At 38.5% G+C, this 22,482-nt stretch overlaps 1 long non-coding RNA gene across 1 annotated transcript; it reads left to right on the top strand.

Moving 5' to 3' along the window:
* The first annotated feature begins 2,592 nt into the window (after positions 1 to 2,592).
* LOC108987938 lies at positions 2,593 to 3,979 on the top strand. The gene is made up of 3 exons (XR_001995604.2): positions 2,593 to 3,015; positions 3,123 to 3,190; positions 3,938 to 3,979. It is a non-coding gene; the product is annotated as an uncharacterized LOC108987938 (long non-coding RNA).
* Positions 3,980 to 22,482: the final 18,503 nt, after the last annotated feature.

The raw sequence follows: 22,482 nt of genomic DNA, 5'->3' as shown, positions 1-22,482 counted from the left end.
CTCATTACGAGTACGATTCCTCACGTACTCCTAACACATCGTGACACCTCGTCACGATCTCGCTGAGCCAAGCCTACGCTAACTCCTCACCCGTCATAAGCACGACTTATGGTAACTATGTCACTTCGTGACATTCTCCAGTCATGCTTTCATTGCGCACTCTTACACTTATTCTTTCACTTCACACATACTCCCAACCATGAGTCAACTACACGGTGACACCTATTACCTCAGACTATAGGCTACACTATAACTACTTTGGGATACTGTTCCACAGTTCCCGACACTACTTACCACACTCTACGCCCATCAACCACACAACCATCCTTATCTTTGCGACACGCCACACGATGTGTCTCTGCATCTCATGGAGTACATTCTACGAGTACATTCAGCGCGTACTCTTCCCATTCCACATACCATGTCACCAATACAACATATACTCCACAACCACACTACACAGCACAGTCCATAACACTTCACAACACACTTCCCAACTACGACCAATATTTCACAGCGCACAACACAGATATGCCCAACACTTCACTACACAGAATGTGCAACACTTCACTACACAACACATCACAATACAGCGAACTTCACAAATATTAATAGCACATCCCACAACCTAATCAACTAATCAACATCTAACATAAATAATGAGGGATAGAGGGTTATACCATCGACTGATCGTCACAGTCGATGATGTCGAAAGGGTCGTACGTGGCTGCTAACCCCCGTATGGTGGCCGCTTGGGCGTTAGAATAGCTTAGTGTGGTCTTGGAAGGGCTCATGGTGGCCTTGTGATGGTGGCAAGTAGCATAGCACGACGGATCTGGCCGTGTGCAATGGCGGTTAGTCAAGCGCAGTGATTGTCCACCGTGCGTAGTGGCTGCCCACCACATAAAGTGGTGGTTCAGGCTTAGGGTTAGACCAAGAGAGGTCAATGGAGGTTGCTGGTGGAGCCGTGGAGGCTCAGTGGTGGTGGCACGGTGGTGGAGCAGGGAAACTGGCCGTCTATGAGAGGGAGAGATGTCGTGAGAGAGTGAGAGAGCATAAGTGGCAGATCGGGGCCATGGGTGGTTGGGATGGGTCGGTGGTGGCCTGAGGATGCTGGAAAGGGTGGTCACACGTCGTGGGTGGTGGCGTACGGTGGTGGAGGTGGCCTAAGGGGGAGTGGGCGTCCGTGAGAGAGTGAGGGAAGGTGAGCATGCATGGTGGCTCGGCTAGATGCGGGGATGGCTAGGAGAGGTGGTCGGTGGCCAAAGGAGGTCCTGGTGGTGGTGCGGTGGTCGGAGGAGGTGGAGCTCTGTCGTGGGTGTGGAGAACCCGTGCAAGAGAGAGGTGGACTTCGTGGGGGCAAACGGCAGGGAGATGGAGGCCGACCTCGCTGGAGGAGAATGGCCGGTGGGAAGGGATGCTACCGAGGAGGTAGTGGCGCACGGTGGCGCAGCAACATCAAGCTCATTCGGGCTGTGCATTGTCGAGAGAGAGAAAAAGAGAGCGTGAGAGAGGGAGACCGGTGTGGGGGGACTTGCCGAAGTGAGGTGGTGCCGGTGGAAGAGGCGGTGAGGCTTACCGGCGCACAGTGGCGCCGGGCTTGGAAGTGGAGGAATCGGGCATGGGGGATAGCTGCGTACGATGTACGCTGAAGGAGAGGGAGGAAAGAGAGAGCCGGGGGAAAAGTGAGGGAGAAAGAGAAAGGGTCTGGGTATTTAATCCAGTTCCTCGACCCCCACGTCTTATTTTTGTGGAGTTCGTGACACTGGGATGATGACCACACAGATCACGCACCCCAACGACCAAGTGCTCAGAGTGTGTACAACATGCAATAAGTGTACAAAAATAATATTTGCAGCGGAAAATAAAATGGTCTTTCTTTATTAAGTATCAGAATTGTTCAAAAACAGTAAAATAACTTTATGAGAATTATACAGTCATTTGACAGATAAATTAAAGACATGAAATAACATAGGGGAAACAAATCCCATAGCGCTGAACAATATCTCAGCAACTCAAACCTCCAGCGGAGCTAATCCCTCGGGCTCTGTGTCAGACTCTATGGTACCATAAGACGGAACCGTATAGTAAAACATCACAATGAGATTATGACATCTTAGCAAGTAATCAACCAAAAACAACATCCAAGAGATTTATAGCATATAAATGAAATCATGTGTCCCCATACAGACAAATATGTAGAAAAACAAAACCTCATTTCTTTTTTCACAAAAATACATTTTTAATCACTCACGCCAAAAATCTTATTTTGGTCCAATCATAACCATTAATTAATATGCATGCACCACGGTCTCCCCTATGGACCGTCCGCATACCCTAGCTCTTATCGTCACACCACGGGTAACGTCCATGCATGAGACTTCATAACGAGCGATGCCCAGTGTGACATACCAGTTTTGGTGATAGGGTATATTAGTAATATTTCCTAGTAAACTTTTATTTTAGAATTTATACTTTTATGAGTATAGTTTTATCAGAATTTATATTTAATTTTATCTCTATATTTCTATTATAGTTGCTATTCATGATTTGTTAGAGTTTTGTTTTAATAAGGATTTTTAAAGTGTTTCAGATTACGTTCACTGCGATGTGTGTTTTGAAATTAAAGTTTAAATTTTCTAGTCTCCGAACCTCATCACTTGGTTAGCCGCTGTTTGACAAATTCAAATCACCAATCCGTAAGTTCATCCACTTTGTTTCAAATTTGAAACCCTGCCGTAGTGTGTAAATTCGAGTCCTAGTAGGAGTCTAACTCTCATTAGAAAAACCCTATCAGATAGCCTTTCTACCGTCTTTATAAATCCATCTAGAATATCTGATTCAAACACAAGAAAAATACAAAGAAAACTCACTTGTTTTGGAGTTCTCTTCTCTGACCCGCAGCCAACCACTTCTTCTCGCAGTAACTCCACGCCACTCAGAGGCGCGGGACTCCCTTCCGGCGTCACAGACGGTGCCGACCAGCCCAGCCCTAGCTCAGCCACCTCTTTTCCGGTAAGGCCTCGACCGCCATCAGCTCTCTTTCTTTCTCGGTAGTTTTCGGGATGTTTTCGGACTAACGGTTCTCTCTCTCTCTGTGTCACGGCGTCGCACCACCGTAGAGACCCTCCTGTCGCGTCGCCGGTCGCTCCCTGCAGCCCAGCGCCGCCGTCGCCCTCAGCCCCTCTCGGTAAGCTCTTCCATCGTAGAACCCTCTCTCCCGAACTCTCTGTTTTGGTTGCCGAGTACTCGGGTTCTTGAAGAACCCGTGAGTTTCTTTTGTTGGGCCTTGGGCCTTAGGCCCGTTTGAGGTTGGGATGGGTTTATTTATTTGGTTTGGGCTCCTGTAATAATGTTATTTTCATGGGCCAGAGTTTTTAACCCTTTTTACAGATTATAGTGATATTTATTCGAACTTATATTTTAAATTAGACTTGATCTTATTTTATTTAATAATTGCTTTAGTGATTTATATTGAGTTTAATATTACTAGTTGAGTTTATTAAATAAATATTTTTAGTTAAAGGTTCTTTTTAATAAATGTTTAAAGAATTGGAAAGATGTTTTAAAGTATAATTTTTAAGTCTAATATTTGAGTTAATATTTCTTTTGTCAATTTAGTAAAGATTTTAATAAGGTTTCTATGTTAAGAATTTAATGGAATTTATTAAGTTTCTTATAAGATTTAATAATTACGTTAAGAAATGAAACTAGTTTAAGAATTTAAGTTTTTTGTGAATTATTTTAAAATAGCTCGAGTATTTCTACTAAATTATAAATTAGTATTTTAAGTAATTTAAATACTATGAATTATTGATTTTTAGTGTTAAACAAATATTGGTTTGACTATGTTTTAGAATTTCGAATTTAGTTAAGTAGGATATTAGCATTTATTTTAGTTCCAAATAATTTAGTGATAGTTATTTATTGAATATAGGTCTCAAGTTACGAAGTATTATTCAAGAAGAAACGCATCGAGGTAAGTAAATTGGATCATAAATTAGGATCATCATAGTTAGCTTATATGTATGTATCATTCAAGCCAGTTCTTTGATAGCCATTATTTATGAACCGCTCATGTGCAAGCATGTCATCCAGCATAGCATATGATCATGTCATTCCGCATCATGTTTTAGTTTCAGAAATTATAGTTATGTATGTATTAGGTCATGCATCTCATGTGTATAAGACACATAAGCCATCTTAAATTCAAGTGTAAGATAAAAATCAGATCAGTTAATAAGATGGCCATTCAGATGCATGGTACCAATGCAGTTCAGTTTCAGGGTGGTGTGCAAGCCACGAACTCAGTCGTGGTCCACCATAGTATGCTAGAATACTATCAGCAGTTCCCCTTGCTGCAGCGGGATGTGGGGCTGGTGCACAACCTTGCACACAGGGTTAAGTGTGTTGGCCAGTCAGATAAGTAAGATAAATCAGTCAGTTAGTTCAGATAATTTAGTCATACATAGCATAAGCATTAGCATGAACAGTCATGAATTTTAAGTTCAGCATGAAAGTTCTTATGAAAATGTTATGTTTATTATGTTTTCGTTATGATAGATTTCTTACTGAGTCATCGACTCATTTTAGTTTATTTCATGTTTTTAATTACCCAGGTGAAGATGATGATTACGAGCAGGCAGGCCAGGAGTAGAAGGAGCATTTTAGTTTTGTTCAGACTTTTAAAATAAAATGTGTCTCTTATGACGAATTTATCCAGTTATTTCTTAAATGTTTTTTTTGGGAAGACATTTTATTAGACCTTTTATTTCAATAAATTATTTCAGCTTATTTTTAAATTGTGAAATTAGAGAATCGCTTGCCGGGTTTATTTTTCATAAAAAAATACGTGACACACCTAGCCTACGGGGAGGGGGTGTTACACCCAGTTCAGCGCCCACCGCGTACATGGCCAAGCATCCTCTAACCTTGCCAGCCAAAAGGTCACGGAATCGGTACGAGAGCGTTACCGTCTCGTCCATTCCCGTCGTCGCCCTGCGACAACTCAGGGATGTCACGTCAGTCTGTTACGCTCCCGAGTGACCAGAGGAGCTCCACTGAGATAATGCCCCATCTTGGCTTGGGGTCGTGATACACACGCACCCACATATTCAGTCACAATTCCAAACAGCTACATGACATCACAGCACAATTTATTAAAAACGATAAACATGCATTACAACAGTTTATTCGAATACATTTAAATATCTCATTTACAAATTCACAACAATACAAAAATATAGTTTACAAGCAACTACAAGTGTAATCCCGTCCTCCAATTCGGCCCAAGGCCCAACACCAAAACCAACCACAATCACAACCCAACACTTTAACGGCCCAAGGCCCAATTTCCAACATGCCAACAATTATTGTTTACGTATGATAATTACAACAATATTATTTTAAAACTGAAAAATTACATACAAATGAAGATGGAAAAATCTGAATGATCTCTCAAAAGGGGTGTTGCTCAAGATGGCGGCACAACAGCGGCAACAATGATTTTCAATAAAACAGTGACTTTTCTAGTGGGTTCTATATCAAAAGAAATCAATCTAAAATTTGAGAAACTCAACACACAGCAATATCCAACAACAAACTGATTGAATTTCCACAATTTTAGAACAAAACCAAGCACGACAAAACGTCAAGCTTTCAGATTTAACAACCAAAATTTCATAACAAACTCAAAACTCCAAAAGATGTAAACAGCTTAGACAAGAGAGGAAGATGAGTGCGTGGAAGGACTTAAATTGAGGAACCTGTGGCCTTTATATAGGCCAAGCATGGCGGTTAGCGAAGCATGCGTGTCACACGGGTAGAAGAAGAGAAAACGACAGTGTAAGCCGTGGAGGAGAAGAAGGCATTGCTGCGGACTTGTGGCGCGGCGGCAAAGACAGCACATTCGGAGCCCATGCCCAACACCACAGAGATCCTCACGGAAGAAGGAGGTGGTGGCCGTGGGGCGATGGCTTGATAGCAAGCTTTCGAAAATCTCAAGCTGAACGACACTGAGAAAAAAATGTAAGGATGAGGTGGAAGTGAAAAGGGTGACTCACGACAGCTTCTAGCTGGAACAAGAAGAAACCAGAAGAAGAAAAGAATAGGAAGAAAGAAGAAGAAGTCGTGTGGCGCCAAAGGAGAAAAAGATGAAGCCCTAGCCTTCAACAAAAACGGCTCAGTTTAGCTAAATGAGGGGCTGGGTTCACTTATACGCACGGGCTGGGCTTCGGGCTGGGCTTTGTATGGCGCATAGCTTGAGTTTCGGAAGCTACATGGGCTGGGTTACCACCAAACTCACACACCCACGGCCCACAATGAGAAACACACACACACATCCCAGTAAAAAAAAAGAAACACAGCAAAAATAAATTAAAATAACATAATTAAAAATAACACATTAATTAAAATAACATGGAATTAAAAACACATGCAAAATTAGAGATCTCACAACCTCCCCCCCTTAAAAGAAATTTCGTCCTCGAAATTGCCGAGTTCATTCATTGATTCCAAGACAAGATATAACACAAAGCTCAAAACAAGCTTGAAAAAGAAAACAAACATTCAAAACTACCCAAACAAGTAAGGGTAGAACTTTCTCATGTCTGCCTCTCTCTCCCACGAGAAATCCTAAGCCAAAGGATGTCCCCATGATACCATAACTAAAGGTATCATCTTGGATCTCAATTGTTGCTCTTTTCTATCCATGATCTGAGTTGGCACAACTTCATATGTGAGATCAGGCCGAAGTTGAATGCTTCCTGGGTCAACGAAACGTGGCTCTTGCTGTCCAAAGCTCTTCTTCAATGACGACACGTGGAAAACGTCATGAATCTCTCCAAAATATTCTGGCAAGGTAATACGGTAAGCAACGAGTCTAACATTCTTTAGAATTTGAAAAGGGCCAACATACCTCGGGCTAAGTTTCCATTTCTTACCAAAACGTTTAACGCCTTTTATTGGAGAAACTTTGAGGTATACCTAATCACCTTCCTCAAATAATAGATCTCTTCTCCTCGTGTCCGAATAGTTTTTTTGACGACTCTATGCAGCTGCCATCTTGTCTCTTATAACTTGAACCTGATTCCTCATCTCCTGAACAATTTTTGGTCCAAGTAGATTCCCTTCGCCAACTTCATCCCAAAACAAGGGAGATCTGCACTTCCTCCCATAAAGAGCTTCCACAAGGATCCATTTGAATAGTCGCTTGAAAATTATTATTATAAGCAAACTCTATAAGCGACACATGATTTTCCCAACTTCCCTTAAAATGAAAAACACAAGCTCGCAACATATTCTCAAGGGTCTGAATAGTGCGTTCTGATTGGCTGTCAGTTTGAGGATGATAAGCACTGTTGAATTTCAATTTGGTGCCCAAAACAGTCTGCAAACTCTTCCAGAAATGAGACGTGAATCGTGGGTCCCTATCTGACACTATACTCTTGGGTATTCCATGAAGACGTACAATTTCCTTAACATACAACCGAGTCAAACTTTCCAAAGTATCAGTGTTAGAAATAGGTAAGAAATTGGCACTTTTGGTCAACCAATCAACAATTACCCAAATTGAATTCTTCCCATAGGCGTCCTTGGTAGTCCTATTACAAAGTCCATTGCGATGTCGTCCATTTCCATTCAGGAATAAGGAGGGGTTGAAGATAGCCAGCAGGCCTCTAATGCTCAGCTTTAACCTGTCGACAAGTTGTACATTTTGCAATAAACAAAGCAATGTCTATCTTCATTCCTTCCCACAAAAAACTTTTCTTCAAGTCTCGGTACATCTTTGTACTTCCAAGATGAACTGAATAAGGAGCAGCATGGGCCTCAGTGAAGATTCTTTCTTTAAATTCTGAATCTGTAGGAATCACCCTATGATTTCGGAATAAAAGAATGTCATCTCGGCTTAGACTGAAATGTGCGGGTCCTTGTGACTTCTTGGCTCTTTCTTTAATATTTAACAGCTTAGAGTCATTTTCCTGCAGAGTCTTTAACTCCTCAAAATCAAGAACTCGGATATCATGTATTGAAGTCAACACTTCTTCCTGTTGTGAACTCTCAGCAAGAAGTCTCCTTATACCAAAAAGAAGAGAGTCTAACCCTGGTGACTCAGCCTCATCAACCGAATAAGACTTCTGATTGAGCGCATCCGCAACCAGATTTGCATTTCCTGGATGATACTTAATCTCACACTGATAATCACTGATTAATTCTAACCATCTCCTATGTCTCATATTAAGATTTTTCTGCGAGAAGAGATGTTTAAGACTCTTATGATCAGTGTACATTTCACAAGTCTCCCCATATAAATAGTATCGCCAAATCTTGAGAGCGAAAATCACAGCTGCTAACTCCAAGTCATGCGTGGGATAATTATTCTCATGATCTTTCAATTAGCAGGATGCATACGCCACGACTCTTCCCTCCTGCATAAGTACAAATCCCAAACCAAAGTTGAAAGCATCACTAAAAACTACAAACGGCTTATGAGGTTCTGGAAGTGCCAAAACAAGTGTTGTAGTTAACATCTTCTTCAATTCCTGAAAACTCTTCTCGCATTTGTCGGACCAAACAAACTCCACATTTTTCCTGGTAAGAGTAGTGAGATGTCTAGACAATCGAGCAAAACCTTCCACAAACCTGCGATAGTAACCAGCAAGTCCCAAGAAACTTCAAATTTCGTGCGCCGTTGAAGGACGTGGCCATGCTAAGACAGCTTCGACTTTACTTGGATCAACTACTACTCCATCTCGGAACATAGCATAACCAAGAAATTTAATCTCCTCCAACCAAAATTCACACTTATTCAGATTGGCATATAGTTGATGTTCTCTCAACTTACCCAGAACCAAACGAAGGTGACTGGCGTGCTCTTCCGGTTCACGAGAATAGACCAATATATCATCAATAAAAACTATCACTAAAGAATCTAAATAGGATCGGAATACTCTATTCATCAAATCCATAAATGCTGCAGGGGCATTGGCTAATCCAAAAGGCATCACTTTAAACTCGTAATGCCCATACCTAGACCTAAAGGCAGTCTTAGGTATATCCTGATCCTTTATTCTTGATTGATAGTATCCCGACTTTAAGTCAATCTTTGAAAAAGTTGTTGCACCCTGGAGTTGATCGAATAAATCATCAATCCGAGATAGGGGTACTTATTCTTGATGGTTACCTTATTGAGCTCTCGGTAATCTATACACATTCTAAGGGTGCCATCCTTCTTCTTAACAAATACAACTGGTGCTCCCCAAGGTGAATAACTAGGCCAGATAAACCCCTTATCTACCAGTTCCTGCAGTTGACTTTTCAGCTCTTTTAACTCCGCTGGCGCCATTCGGTACAGGGCCTTATGAACTGGTGCCGCACCGGATTCTAGATCGATGGCGAACTCCAAATCACAAACAGGTGGCAAGCCGGGCAAATCATCCACAAATACATCAGAGAATTCCTTCACAATCGGAATATCTGCTAAAGATTTCTTCTCCGAAAGTGTAGACACCACTTGAACCAAAAAGGCATATGCTCCATTTGCTAAGTCCCTGCTTGCTTGAATGGCAGATATAACTGCAGGTTTTGACTTTATCTTACTTCTTGCAAACTCTAAATACTTCCCACCAGGTAGTTGGAAACTAACTATCTGACTACGACAATTAATACTAACAAAATACTGATACAACCAATCCATTCCTAAAATAATATCAAACTCAAGTAATTTAAACATTATCAAATCTGCCTTAAGAGTCATTCCACTAATAACCAGAGGAAAACCTAGGGTGACCTTTGAACACCACACAGTCTCTCCATTTGGTAACTTCACCACCAAAGACTGCGATAAAGGTTTAAAGACTAGGTTGCACATCCGTGTAAAAGTGGTAGATATGAACGACTGAGATGCTTCTGAATCAAACAAGGTGCAAGCATAAAATTCATACCGTTGAACTCTACCTAAAGAGATTAAAACTACTAATGAAATCTATAAATCAAATCACACGATATAGTAATTTCAAATGATTGAATAGAAATCTATACCTGTGATGACTCCAACTTTCTGGGTCTCCGGAGATTCATCATCTACCTCACCAGGGGTCACTGCGTACACCCTAGCCTGAATAGTTGGTCTTGGGGTAGTCCATCCACCACAATAATCGCCTCGGTTCACCTGAGTCATGGTAGGACAGTTGCGAGCAAGATGTCCCATTTGCCCACATCTGAAACACCGAATCCCAGACAGATGGCCCCCGCCTACATGTGACCTATTACATTTGCCACATACTAGAGCTCATCCCCCCATTCGTACCCCGTGGCCATCTGCGGACGGGCTTCAGTCCTAGTAGTAAACTTAGGTGCAGACCCATAACTACTACCTTCCCTTAATTTCTTCTCTTTTGACCAATCAGAACGACAATAGGATCAAATGATATGAACACGTGGGAATGAATTCCCTTGAACCCACAATCAATTTGAAAACTCCCCAAGAAAGCCAAAATCAAGTCAATGGATGGAGAACCTAGACTCGATGAGAACTCGTTTTAATAACCTAGATTATATTAAAATCTAGAGCCATTGAAGAACCCGTCTTAAGAACCCAGATTACAAGGGAGGAGCGCCACAAAGGTTGGGATTTACCTTTGATAAGTTCAAAAGTTCAATTAAGAATAAGAGAAGTAAAACTCAACTCACAACGAATAAATTCATCAAATTTCATAAACTTCATAAACTAATTAAAATGAGGTTACATATAGTATTTAAAGCAAAACCTATTGAAACCCTAGCCAAAATAAATCCCCATCTTCCAAAAGTGCCCCTGGATGAACAGTGCCACAGCTACAGTGCGACGCTATAGTAACTTGGCTACAGTAACCCTAACCCTAGTTCAATAAAATAATAACTTTCCCAACATGCCCTTGCATAGGCCCCCTTAAGTGATTCCCATAATAAACTCAATTATTCTAAACTAATAAAATAAGTTCTTTAAATGAATTAAATAAGTTGAAACCCTTCAATAGCCCACAGCCTTTAAGTTATCTTGTTGCCCTTTCCATAGCTTATCAAATGAATCAAGCTGAATTTTCATCATTTAAGCCCTTGAACTTGTATTCGGCCTATCTGGAACTTGCAACATATCTTTGAGACTAGACTCACATTGGTTCTCATCATTCTCCCTCTCCTCAAAAGGATTCGACCTCGAATCTGCACCTAGATCAAAGGAAAAAATGTTAGTAACATTATCATTAATATCATATGCATTCTCATTAGTTTGTTCAAGAATTTGAAAAAATCCATCGAAACTACTCCTGTTGTCAACGGATAAAGGCATTAAATCTAAAAGAGTAAATGGATTGAGTCTATAAATAATTTCAATAGAAGAATATAAAGTGGTAGTATGCATGGTCCTATTATATGCAAACTCTATAAATCCATCCATAACTAAAAAAATAGAATCTATACTCCTTTCTTTTCTAGGCGGCCCCAAAACAAAGTCCATAGAAGTGTCTACACATGCTCACTAGGAAAAGGTAAGGGTGTATACAAACCATGTGACAAAAGCTTAAATTTGGCCTTTCTGCATGTAATGCACCTGCCACAAATACGATTGACATCTCTCTTCATCTTAGACCAACATAAATGTTCATGCAAAATGTCTAAAATTTTCTTGACACCAGAATGACTACTCCAATTATATGCAAACTCAATGAAAGGCAAATGATAATCCTGTAAACGTTCATGCAACAAGTCAATGTATGGCAAATGATACTCCCACAAACGTTCATGCAACATGTTTAAAATCTTCTTTATACCAAAATAACAACTCCAATTATATGCAAACTCAATGAAACGAAAATGATACTCCCGCAAACGTTCATGCAACAAGTCTGTATGACAAAGGTAATTGAACTTTGATATGAACCCGCTCTGCAATCATAGCAACCTCCACCAACTGCTAGAAGGTTGGGATTTGCAGACAAGCAACCTATTTACGAATCTCTCGCCGCAGACCCTCTTGAAATCTTTCAATCCGCATTTCTTCTATGGCAATTAAATGCGTAGCAAATTTCCTGAGTTCTATAAACTTCCGAGCATACTGCTCTACCGTCATCTCCCTTTGCACTAAACTGTTAAACTCTCGGGCCTTTTGTTTCCTCATAGTGTTCAGGAAAAAACGGTCATTGAATTCTTTTTTAAAACGATGCCAAGATACTGCTGCAATAGATCTTAACTCCATTTCCAGAAGCTCCCGCTTGGTCCCCCACCAAGCAGTTGCATCACCTTGCAGTAGGTAACTTGCGTATAACACTTTCGGAGCTTCAGTACACCCACAAATCTCAAATGTCTTTACGAGATCACTAATCCACCTCCCAGCACGAAGTAGATCTTCTTGCCCTGAAAAGGCAGGGGTCCTATGAGCTAAAAAGCGCTCATACAGACAACCGTTCTGTTGCTCCCTTTGTGGCGAAAACTTTTGTTGAAGAAATTCTGTCATACGGGTTAAGGCTCTAGCCATAACGAGATTCCCATCAATACGAGACAAGTCATTCTCAGGTTCTGGATGTGGTATCCCTGATCGGTCCATCTTTCTGATAAAACACGTCTTTTAAAACTCAATATTTAAATTAAATAAACAATTTAAAATACAATAAAATTTTTTAGTACTGCACCTAGGTATTTTTATGGTTTTACCACTTGTGGCGCCCTCGACCCCCACGTGTTAATTTTGTGGAGTTCGTGACACCGAAATGATGACCACACGGATCACGCACCCCAACGACTAGTGCTCAGAGTGTATACCACATGCAATAAGTGTACAAAAATAATATTTGCAACGGAGAATACAAAGGTCTTTCCTTATTAAGTACCAAAATTGTTCAAAAACAATAAAATAACTTTACAAGAATTATACAGTCATCCGACAGATAAATTAAAGACAGGAAATAACATAAGGGGAACAAATCCCATAGCGCTGAACAATATCTCAGCAACTCAAACCTCTGGCAGAGATGATCCCTTAGGTTCATACTCGGACTCTGCGTCAGACTCAACGGTACCATAAGATAGAACCGTAGGGTAAAACACCACAATGAGATTATGACATCTCAGCAAGTAATTAACCAAAAATAACATCCAAGAGATTTATAGCACATTAATGAAATCACACATCCCATACAGACAAATATGCAGAAAAACAAAACCTCATTTCCTTTTTCTCAAAAATACACTTTTAATCACTCACGCTAAAAATCTCATTTTGGTCCAATCATAACCATTAATTAATATGCATGCACCACGGTCTCCCCTATGGACCGTCCGCACGCCCTGGCTCTCATCGTCACACCACGGGTAATGTTCGTGCATGAGATTTCGTAACGAGCGATGCCCAGTTTAGCTAAATGAGGGGCTGGGTTCACTTATACGCACGGGCTGGGCTTTGCATGGCGCATGGGTTGGGTTTCGGAAGCTACATGGGTTGGGTTACCACTAAACTCACACACCCACGGCCCACAATGAGAAACGCACACACACACAGCCCAATAAAAGGAAACACAGCAAAAATAAATTAAAATAACATAATTAAAAATAACACATTAATTAAAATAACATGGAATTAAAAACACATGCAAAATTAGAGATCTCACAATATTAGAGAGCGTTAGATACTTACTGTCGAACTCGAGACTTCCTAAGTCTTTTTGGGTTGAAACTGCCACAACTGCAGTCCATTTAATTAATAGGAGTCCTTCTTCAGCCATAAGGTTTAAGACTCCTCAAGAAATGTGAACTGGAAAACCTTCTAACTATGACTACTTAAGGGTATTTGGGTGTGTTACGTACGCTCAAACCCGAACAGATAAATTGGAACCAAGGGCTATGAAATGTATCTTTGTAGGGTACCCCGAGGGAGTAAAAGGGTACAAGTTATGGATAGATGAGCCAGAGATACAAAAGTGTATCATTAGTAGAGATGTGGTCTTTAATGAACATGAAATGGCCTGAGTTAAAACTAAAAGATTTGAACTCACTCAGGATACTAACCCTAAGAAGATACATCTTGAAGTGGAGCAACCTGACAATAATTTGAGAAAATTAGAAGGCCAGGATGCTGAGACTCAAACTTCCACTTTAGGTGATGAGGACCAAGGTGGAGTTAGTTCATACAACTTGGTCAGTGATAGAAAAATGAGGGTTATAAAACCCCCCAAGAGGTATGGTCAAGCTGAGCTGACTGTTTTTGTTTTGACCGTAGCAGATGAAGTTGTAAAAATGGATCCTAGATCCTCAAGGAAGCCATGGAAAGTATTGAGTCTCATAAATGGGTACAGACCATGGATGAGGAAATGAATTCTTTGAAAAAGGATCATACTTAGGAAATGGTTATTAAGCCTGAAACGGCTAAGCTGATAGATTCTAAATGGATCTACAAAAGGAAAGAGGACATACCTAGAGTTGAGGGTCCTAGGTATAAGGCTAGGCTGGTAGCAAAGGGATTCACTCAAAGGGAAGGGATAGATTTCAATGAAATTTTTTCACCTGTTGTGTTAAACACAGTTTAATAAGGTTAATTCTATCATATACTGCTTATGAAGATTTACACTTGGAGTAATTAGATGTAAAAACATCTTTCTTGCATGGTGAACTAGATGAGACTATTTACATTCAACGCCTTGAGGGCTATGTAAATGAGTCCAACATTGATCATGCCTGTTTACTTAAAATTATTGTATGGACTTAAACAATCTACAAGGCAATGGTATAAAAAATTTGACTCTCATATGTTGGATAATGGGTTTAAAAAGAGTCATTATGATAGCTGTGTATATTTTAGGCATTCTGGGGACCTTATTATCTACCTACTCTTGTATATAAATGACATGCTTATAGCATGTAGGGATGCCGATCTAATTGAGGAAATCAAGTTTATACTGAAAACAAAGTTTGGGATGAAAGAACTTGGGTCAACTAAGATGATATTAGGTATGAAAACAGTTAGAGATAGGAAAAAAAGATGTCTCTATCTATCTTAAAAAAACTATATCACCAAGATCCTCAACATGTTTGGTATGTATAATTTAAAACCTATTAGCACACCAATAGGACAACATTCAAAACTGTCCATAAATCAAGCCCCTAAAACCGAGGAAGACATTAGATTTATGCAATGTATACCCTATGCAAGCATGGTGAGAAGCATCATGTATGCTATGGTGTGCTCTAGACCTGACTTAACCTATGTTGTTAGCATGGTAAGTAGGTTTATGAGTAACCCTGAGAAGCCACATTGACATGCTATGAAATGGGTATTACAGTACTTAATTGGAATACAGTGTCTAGGTTTGAGCTTTGGAGAGGATGTGCAACAGGGTAGTGAGTTAGAGAGATTTGTAGATTTTGACTATGTTGCTAATTTGGATACAAGAACGTGATTGCCTGGGTATGTATTTAAAGCATTTGGAGGAGCTATTAGTTGGAAAGCGAATTTACAATTTATAGTTGCTTTATCAACAACTGAAACTAAATATATTGCTATGACAGAAGCAATAAAGGAGGCTATGTGATTAAATGATTTTTCACTTGAGTTAGGCATATTTAAAGGGGTTATCATAGTTCATAACCAAAGCACTAGAAATATTGCCAACAATTCAGTATACCACGAAAGGTCTAAACACATAGACATTCGACTTCATTTTGTAAGTGATGTAATAGCATCTGGAGAGGTTAAAGTAGAAAAGGTTCCAACTGAGGAAAACCCTTCTGATACGATGACAAAATCCCTACCAGCTACCAAGTTTAGACATTGCCTAAATTTGATTAATATGGGGAGCTATTAGAGCTCAGTTTACTTTGCAGGAATAGTCTAGAGGAAGAAGAAGATCACTTTGCAAGGATAAAAGATTTGTCAAGGTGGAGATTTGTTGAAGATGTTTCAATTCTTTATTGTTTGTATTTCACTAATGGTACTTTTGTAAATAGGTTAATGTCAGTTTTGTAATATTTGAGTAATTGTAAACTTGTAATTATATAGTTTGTATATAAAGGCAAGTGCCTTTTGTGAATGAAAAAGCTGAAGTGCGAAAAGCCACTTTACCTTTTATGAAGCCGCGATCTTGGGAGAGAAACGAAGTCTTCCCAAGATCAAATTGAAGCTTGAGGAGATGATCAAATGTGTTTTATGGTGTGGTTTCGTTAGAGGATAATATGAGGAAGCTAATCCATATTTTGTGTGGTGATCAAAAATTGTAAGTGATTGTAAACTCAAGTTTTGATTCATTCTTCAATAATAAAGACTCATAGACTGTTCGTGTCGTGGATGTAGACTATTAGAGTCGAACCACGTAATTTCTTGTGTTGATTTCGTATTTCTTTTATTATTCTTACTTTTATTTTGATTTTGCATGAGTATATGCTGTGATTTCATGTTTCTAACGTGTTTAAAATAGAAAAATAAACCGATCACATTAATCATATATTTTCTTGGTGTTTTGGTTGTCTGTTGTTCAATATTAATTGCATATTACAACCAGTTACGTTAATTTGATTCTTTGAGTACTTGTTTGTGAAAGGTCTGAAAATATAACAGAAGCAAGAACAAAAAAAACTTGTGCGGCATCATCCATTCGTAGTATTATGAGTGGCGGCTTTTGTGGCAGTGCAAGGGAACCTCTTGCTGCTGTAGATCTACCAGCTGGTTAACTCCATGGTGATTCCAACTGAGGCATCCTATAATACGACATCAAATATGAAGGGTGAGGATAAGGTGAAAGAGGGTCCTAATAGGTGCAGCATTTGTAGGAAACGTGTAGGAATACAGGATTTGATTGTCGGTGTGGACATATTTTCTGTGTAGTTGATCGCTACTCTGATGAGCATGACTGCATCTATAATTATCAGGCTGCTGCTTGGGATGCTATAGCAAAAGCCAACCCAGTTGTCAAGGCTGAAAGGCTAGACAAATTCTACAATTTAGTTTAAGACCTAGTAAAATTAATTATCGAGATAGAACAATCTTTGAATATGTGAAGTTCAAGAATTTAACGAAAAAAACAATCTTTAAAGATATTGAGAAAGAGAAAAGATATTTGCAACCGTGAATTGTGCAATCGCCACGTAATTGCTTTGAAAAAAATGAGTAAAACATGAGACCCACATGAAAAAATTTAAAAGTGAATCTCACTCTTTTTTAAAATGATTACGCGGCATTTACACACTTCACGATTTTACGTAGAATTACTTTGTTCTATTTTCTCAAATAAGTTCTCATTCTTATTTGAGAAAAGAAAATAACTTCGAGTAGGAATAACCGGATTCCCCTAAATAATGTCCCCAATGGAGGTGTGCGACGTAGACACCCTATATTTTCAACTGTGTGACTGCACTGCAGAGGGACAAATTTTCATTCACTCCTGTCGAGCCCCATCACTCCCTCCCTCCCTCTCCTCTCTCTCTCAGGAAACCCACTCCCTCCCTCCCGTCGAGCCCGAGCCCCAGAACTCCCTCCCGTCGAGCCCCACCCCTGCCTCCCTCCCTCTCTGTTTGTCCTCTTTCCCTCCCAGGAAAACCACAAGCTTCAATCTCCCATACCCTCCCTCTCTGTCTCTCTCTTCAGAATCGATCTAGAATACTTGCTCTCCATAATCGATTCTAGTGGGACAAGCGGATTGCGTGCGACAGTCGCCTCCGTTCTACCCTTAATCTCTAGTATAGCCTTCTACATTTTTTTTCCTTTGTCCCTTAAATTCTCTGAACTTTAAATTAATGTTAACTGCAAATTTCTTATATGATGCAAATTCCTCTTAAAAAACTCTATTATCTGTGATGCACTTTGCTGCCTATTAATTTTTAATATGTGAATATTAATGTGATTCTGATAAACCTAACAACACCATTTCAACTAATGTAGAATCTCTCAACTTTTGAAAAAGCATTACATATATATGCAAATACCATGGTTGTTTATAGAGCTGAATGACACTATCAGGTTATATAATTTTGTGTGCAAGTAATTATACACTCATTGAGAAGAGAGGGGCATGTGGAATCGGAAAGATAAGAATGAAAGCCGTAATTTTTGGCTTCTTTCCTGTGATGCAAATTGAAGAAGCAGATTGTTTCCGCAGAAGTACAAGAAACAGAATAGAGACGTGAATTTCAACAATTGCATCCTAGTCTACAATATAGGCAGTACCTTCCTTACATATCCAATATCATTGAAAATACTTGATTCCAGAGACAGTTAAGAAAAGTTACGAGGTTATTAATGAAATGTTGACATTTTTTAACTACTTATTTAAACAAATAATCTTTTAAGCGGTATGGGCCGGCAGGTAAGGATGTAAGGTTGGTCGGCGAAATTAATTTCACGGACATGTTTAGGCATAGAAAAATTAGCAGAGTAAATACAAACTGAAAAACTAGAAAATCAATTCGGATCGGATTGAATTGGATCAATTTTATCGGTTTTAAATCAGTTCGGTCTGGAATCGATTTTTAAAATTTAAAAACTGATCTGTTCCGATTTTAAAATTTGTTGGCCCGGACCGGACCAGTTGATTAAAAAAAATAAAAAATAATATTTTTATATATAAATTTTATATAAAATATTTTATATATATTAAATATTAATATATATAAATTTTATATATAATGTATAATTATAAATTTTTATGTGAAATTTTATATATAATATATACATATTCATATATGAAATAATTTCTTATTATAATTTATAAATTATTACATAAATGTTAATACTAAATCATTAAAAGTTTATAACTAATACTAATATATAACTTATAACTATACCAATAGTCTAATATTAATACTATTATATAGTCTAATATATTAATAAAAGTATAAAATAGTTTTTTTTAAATAAAAAAAAAATTTATAAACAAATTTTTAATGACAAATTGTGAAACTTACATTTTAAAAAAACCAAAAAAGGGGACCGGACCGGACCAGAAACCGGTAAAACCGGAAGTACCGGTTTAGGAGTGTCACCGGTGCGTAATCGATTTTAAAAAATACAAAATCGATACATACCGATTCGGTCTTAGATTTTATTCAAAACCGGACCGGACCGGACCGGTTACACCCCTAAGAAAAACCAAAAGAGACCACGTAAGTATCACAATTCACAAGCTGTTAGATCCCAGAATCAACGCGAGAAACACTGGTGCTAGGGACCAGACGCGGTGTTAACGAGGGATTTATATACTCCAACCTTCTTGTAACACGTAAGCATTCTAACAAGTGAAAAATAGAATCCATTGCAGGAACAAATTCCATTCACTCTACCTTCTCTTTCTTTCCTCAAGCCGAAGGCCTTCAGAAGGTTAGATTTTTGCCCTCTCTCTCTCTCTCTCTCTCCCCCCTCAAGTAGTCATTTAGCGACGAAGCCACAAAACAAAGATAGAGTCTCAACTGTGAGATTCAACAAATCAGGAAATTTGCTTGCTTGTCAAGTTGCAGAAAATACAATTGAGATATTCAGCATTCTGGATGTGGCCAAAGCAAAGCGTAAAGCAAAATGGAAGCTTCATCAGAAGAAATAAATAGAAGCTGCAAAAGGGCTGTATAGATGTCGATGTTTGTTTAGCTTTCTATCTGTGATACAAATTTGTGAATACGTGTTGTGCTTTCTCATGGCTGTAATTGAATTGAACTCGAGGGAGCAGCATTTTTTTACACTAAGGAATTACATAGCACAAGATTGATGCTAGGTGTTCATGGAGAGTGAACTAAAACCCACTATGTCTTAATTGTTCAATAATTTCCAACATCTGCAAGTCAATAAGTTTTTTCTCCACTTTTATCCTGAGCTAGCCAATAAGCTCCAAATAACTAAATAATTTGTCAATCTTTACAACTTTTGGAGCAATATGCTTTTCTTTGCAAATACAAAGCCAGTTGTTCTTAGCATCACTCTCAATCTTGCAAATGCTACGCATTTTCTTCATGACTTGAGTCTCTTTCGAATTTTTTGCTCTCAACGATTTTGATGGTTCTTTCATTGGCACTCGTGGAGGATCCTGTAAAATTTGTGAAAAATTTAATACAACTTGTGATGTTAACATTTGGGAATCATTTGTTGACATGTATCCACCTTCTACATTTTTTTCTTGAATATCTTCCATCAAGAGCAACTTCTTGTGGATCTTGTCTAAGGCAAGAGAGAGGTGGTTCAATTTGTGTATTGATTGTGAGCCAAGTTCCACAATATCGTAAAATTTCATTATCAACTTATTTTTTCTCATCATTAGATCATCAAGTGTCATTACAAACCCATCAGAATTTGGTATATCAAGAATAGTCCGGCTCTTAGCATTTATTGTGCGTCTCTCTAGAATATAATGATGTGGCAACATATTTAATTTCGATTTCTTGCCAATGATGCATAATATATGCCTACAAAGAACCCGCACAAACTCAAACAGATAACATGTACATATTACATTTGCTTCAACACTCTCCAAGGTTGCATAATAAAAAGGTTTTTCTTTGCCATGCGGCGTGACTTCATATATCTTACTTTCACCCTCTTTGTTCACTTTGGTTGATTTGTACTGTTTGCTATTGAATAGCTTATCTTGGAAGATCATGAAAAAAAAATTCTTTGTATAGACTAAGGTCGCATCTTCTTCAATTTTGTGACATATTTTTAAAATCACCCATGTCAATTTTGTTCGCACGTCATTTTCTTTCTCCTTGAAATAATGTGCACCTAAGTCTTTCTTGTATTGATTCACAAAGTCACTCACCATTGTGCTCAAACGAACATAATCCTTGAAAAATTTATTCATACTTTCACTCCTTTGAGTTGTTGATATACTGTCACAAAACGTGGTTCACAAGTAAGCTGAAACCCACTTATTTCATCGGCTGTAAAGATTTTGCAGCCAATCATTATCTACTAAACCCACATATAGGATTCAGCTATTTCATTAACTAACAACGCATAGTCAAACATTATGGTTTGGTGATGATGATTAATTCCTTAAAATGACACAAATGACATCTTATAAGTTTTTTTCAGGTACGTCGCATCAAATATGACAACATCCCAAAAATATTGATATGTAGTCATTGATCTTGCATCCGCCCAAAAACAACTTCTCATACACCCATTCTCATCAATTTGCATGAAGTACACAAACCCAAGTTCTTTATAATGTTGATCTAAAAAGTAAACACACAACCTTTGTGCATCACCCTCTTCAAACAATTTCCTTCTTTTATTTCTCAAATAATTCTCAACGTTCTTACCAATACATCCAATATTAAAATCACCATCCGATTCTTTTCTCAACACCGACATTATCTTCTTTATCAGTACGCTAGACTCATTTAAAGTGAGAATGAGTTTTTTTTTACATGCATCACTCCTCTATGTCCACGAAGCAAATTAGTACTTCTCGGTATAAGTAGCTTATGATTGTGTTCAAGCACGAACTTGCATATTGTCCACTTTTTAGTATTCTTTTTTATACGCATCGTTGCTTTAAACCCAATCTTTGTCTCCGCAGGTTCAGGAATTCATTCTGTTTCCGACTTTCATGCCGAAATCCTTCCCTAGCAAACATACTCTACTCCAATTAGTTTTATGTCCTCTTTTGGTAATCATATAGTTGGTCCTCATTGCAAAACTTTTTCGTCTTGCATAGGCCTTGTAAAATGCTTGGGTGTCTTCTACCTCATCAAACTAATTCCTAACGAATGGCTCAAAAGATCACTACTCGAAGTGGAAATCACATTGACTGCATCTCCATCTCTCACATTAACTCTATCTCCCACATTCACTCCATCTCTCACATCCACTCCATCTCCCACATCCACATCACATTGTTGTACTCCAATTTCGACCTCAATACTTTCATCTTCAACTTCTGGACAATTGTCCTCATCATTATCTCAACTTCATCACTATCCAAACTCGACAAGAGATTCTTCATTACAACATAAAACAATGCTAAATCAATCAACTTCATATAACATTGCCAAAACACTGCCACAACACAAGAAAAATAAATGGAAATCACAAAAGTTAAATGATATTATAACATAGAAGTCACTCCAAACATGGGATTTTTTTTTTTTTTTAATAATTTGTAGGTAAAACCAACTCACCAACATAACAATTATTTTAAATTAATCTATTAAAATTAGTTTATGTCTACTGCTTTTTTTGTTTTGCAAATGACATATCATGAAAAAGAAATGGCAAGCCAAGGCATCATCTCACGTTGAGTTCATCACTTTAATTCAAGAGTATTGGTCAAATGGAACTCTATAAAAAAATAAAGCATTGAAGCTAAAAGTATTGGAATTTCATATTTGATCCTATTAATGCATTGAACATAACAATGAATTTACCAATAAAATCTCGGCAGTTCATGGCCCAGGCCCAGAGCCCATAAATAGATGAATTCGTTATGAAAACCTGACAGTATGTATACTGTGCAGGGAACATTGTAATGGCTTGTA

This window comes from Juglans regia, chromosome 5, assembly GCF_001411555.2.
Source record: "Juglans regia cultivar Chandler chromosome 5, Walnut 2.0, whole genome shotgun sequence".
In the NCBI taxonomy this organism is placed as follows: domain Eukaryota; kingdom Viridiplantae; phylum Streptophyta; class Magnoliopsida; order Fagales; family Juglandaceae; genus Juglans; species Juglans regia.
The sequence above is the reverse complement of the archived record's forward strand: the minus strand, read 5'-3'. Positions and strand labels throughout refer to the sequence as shown.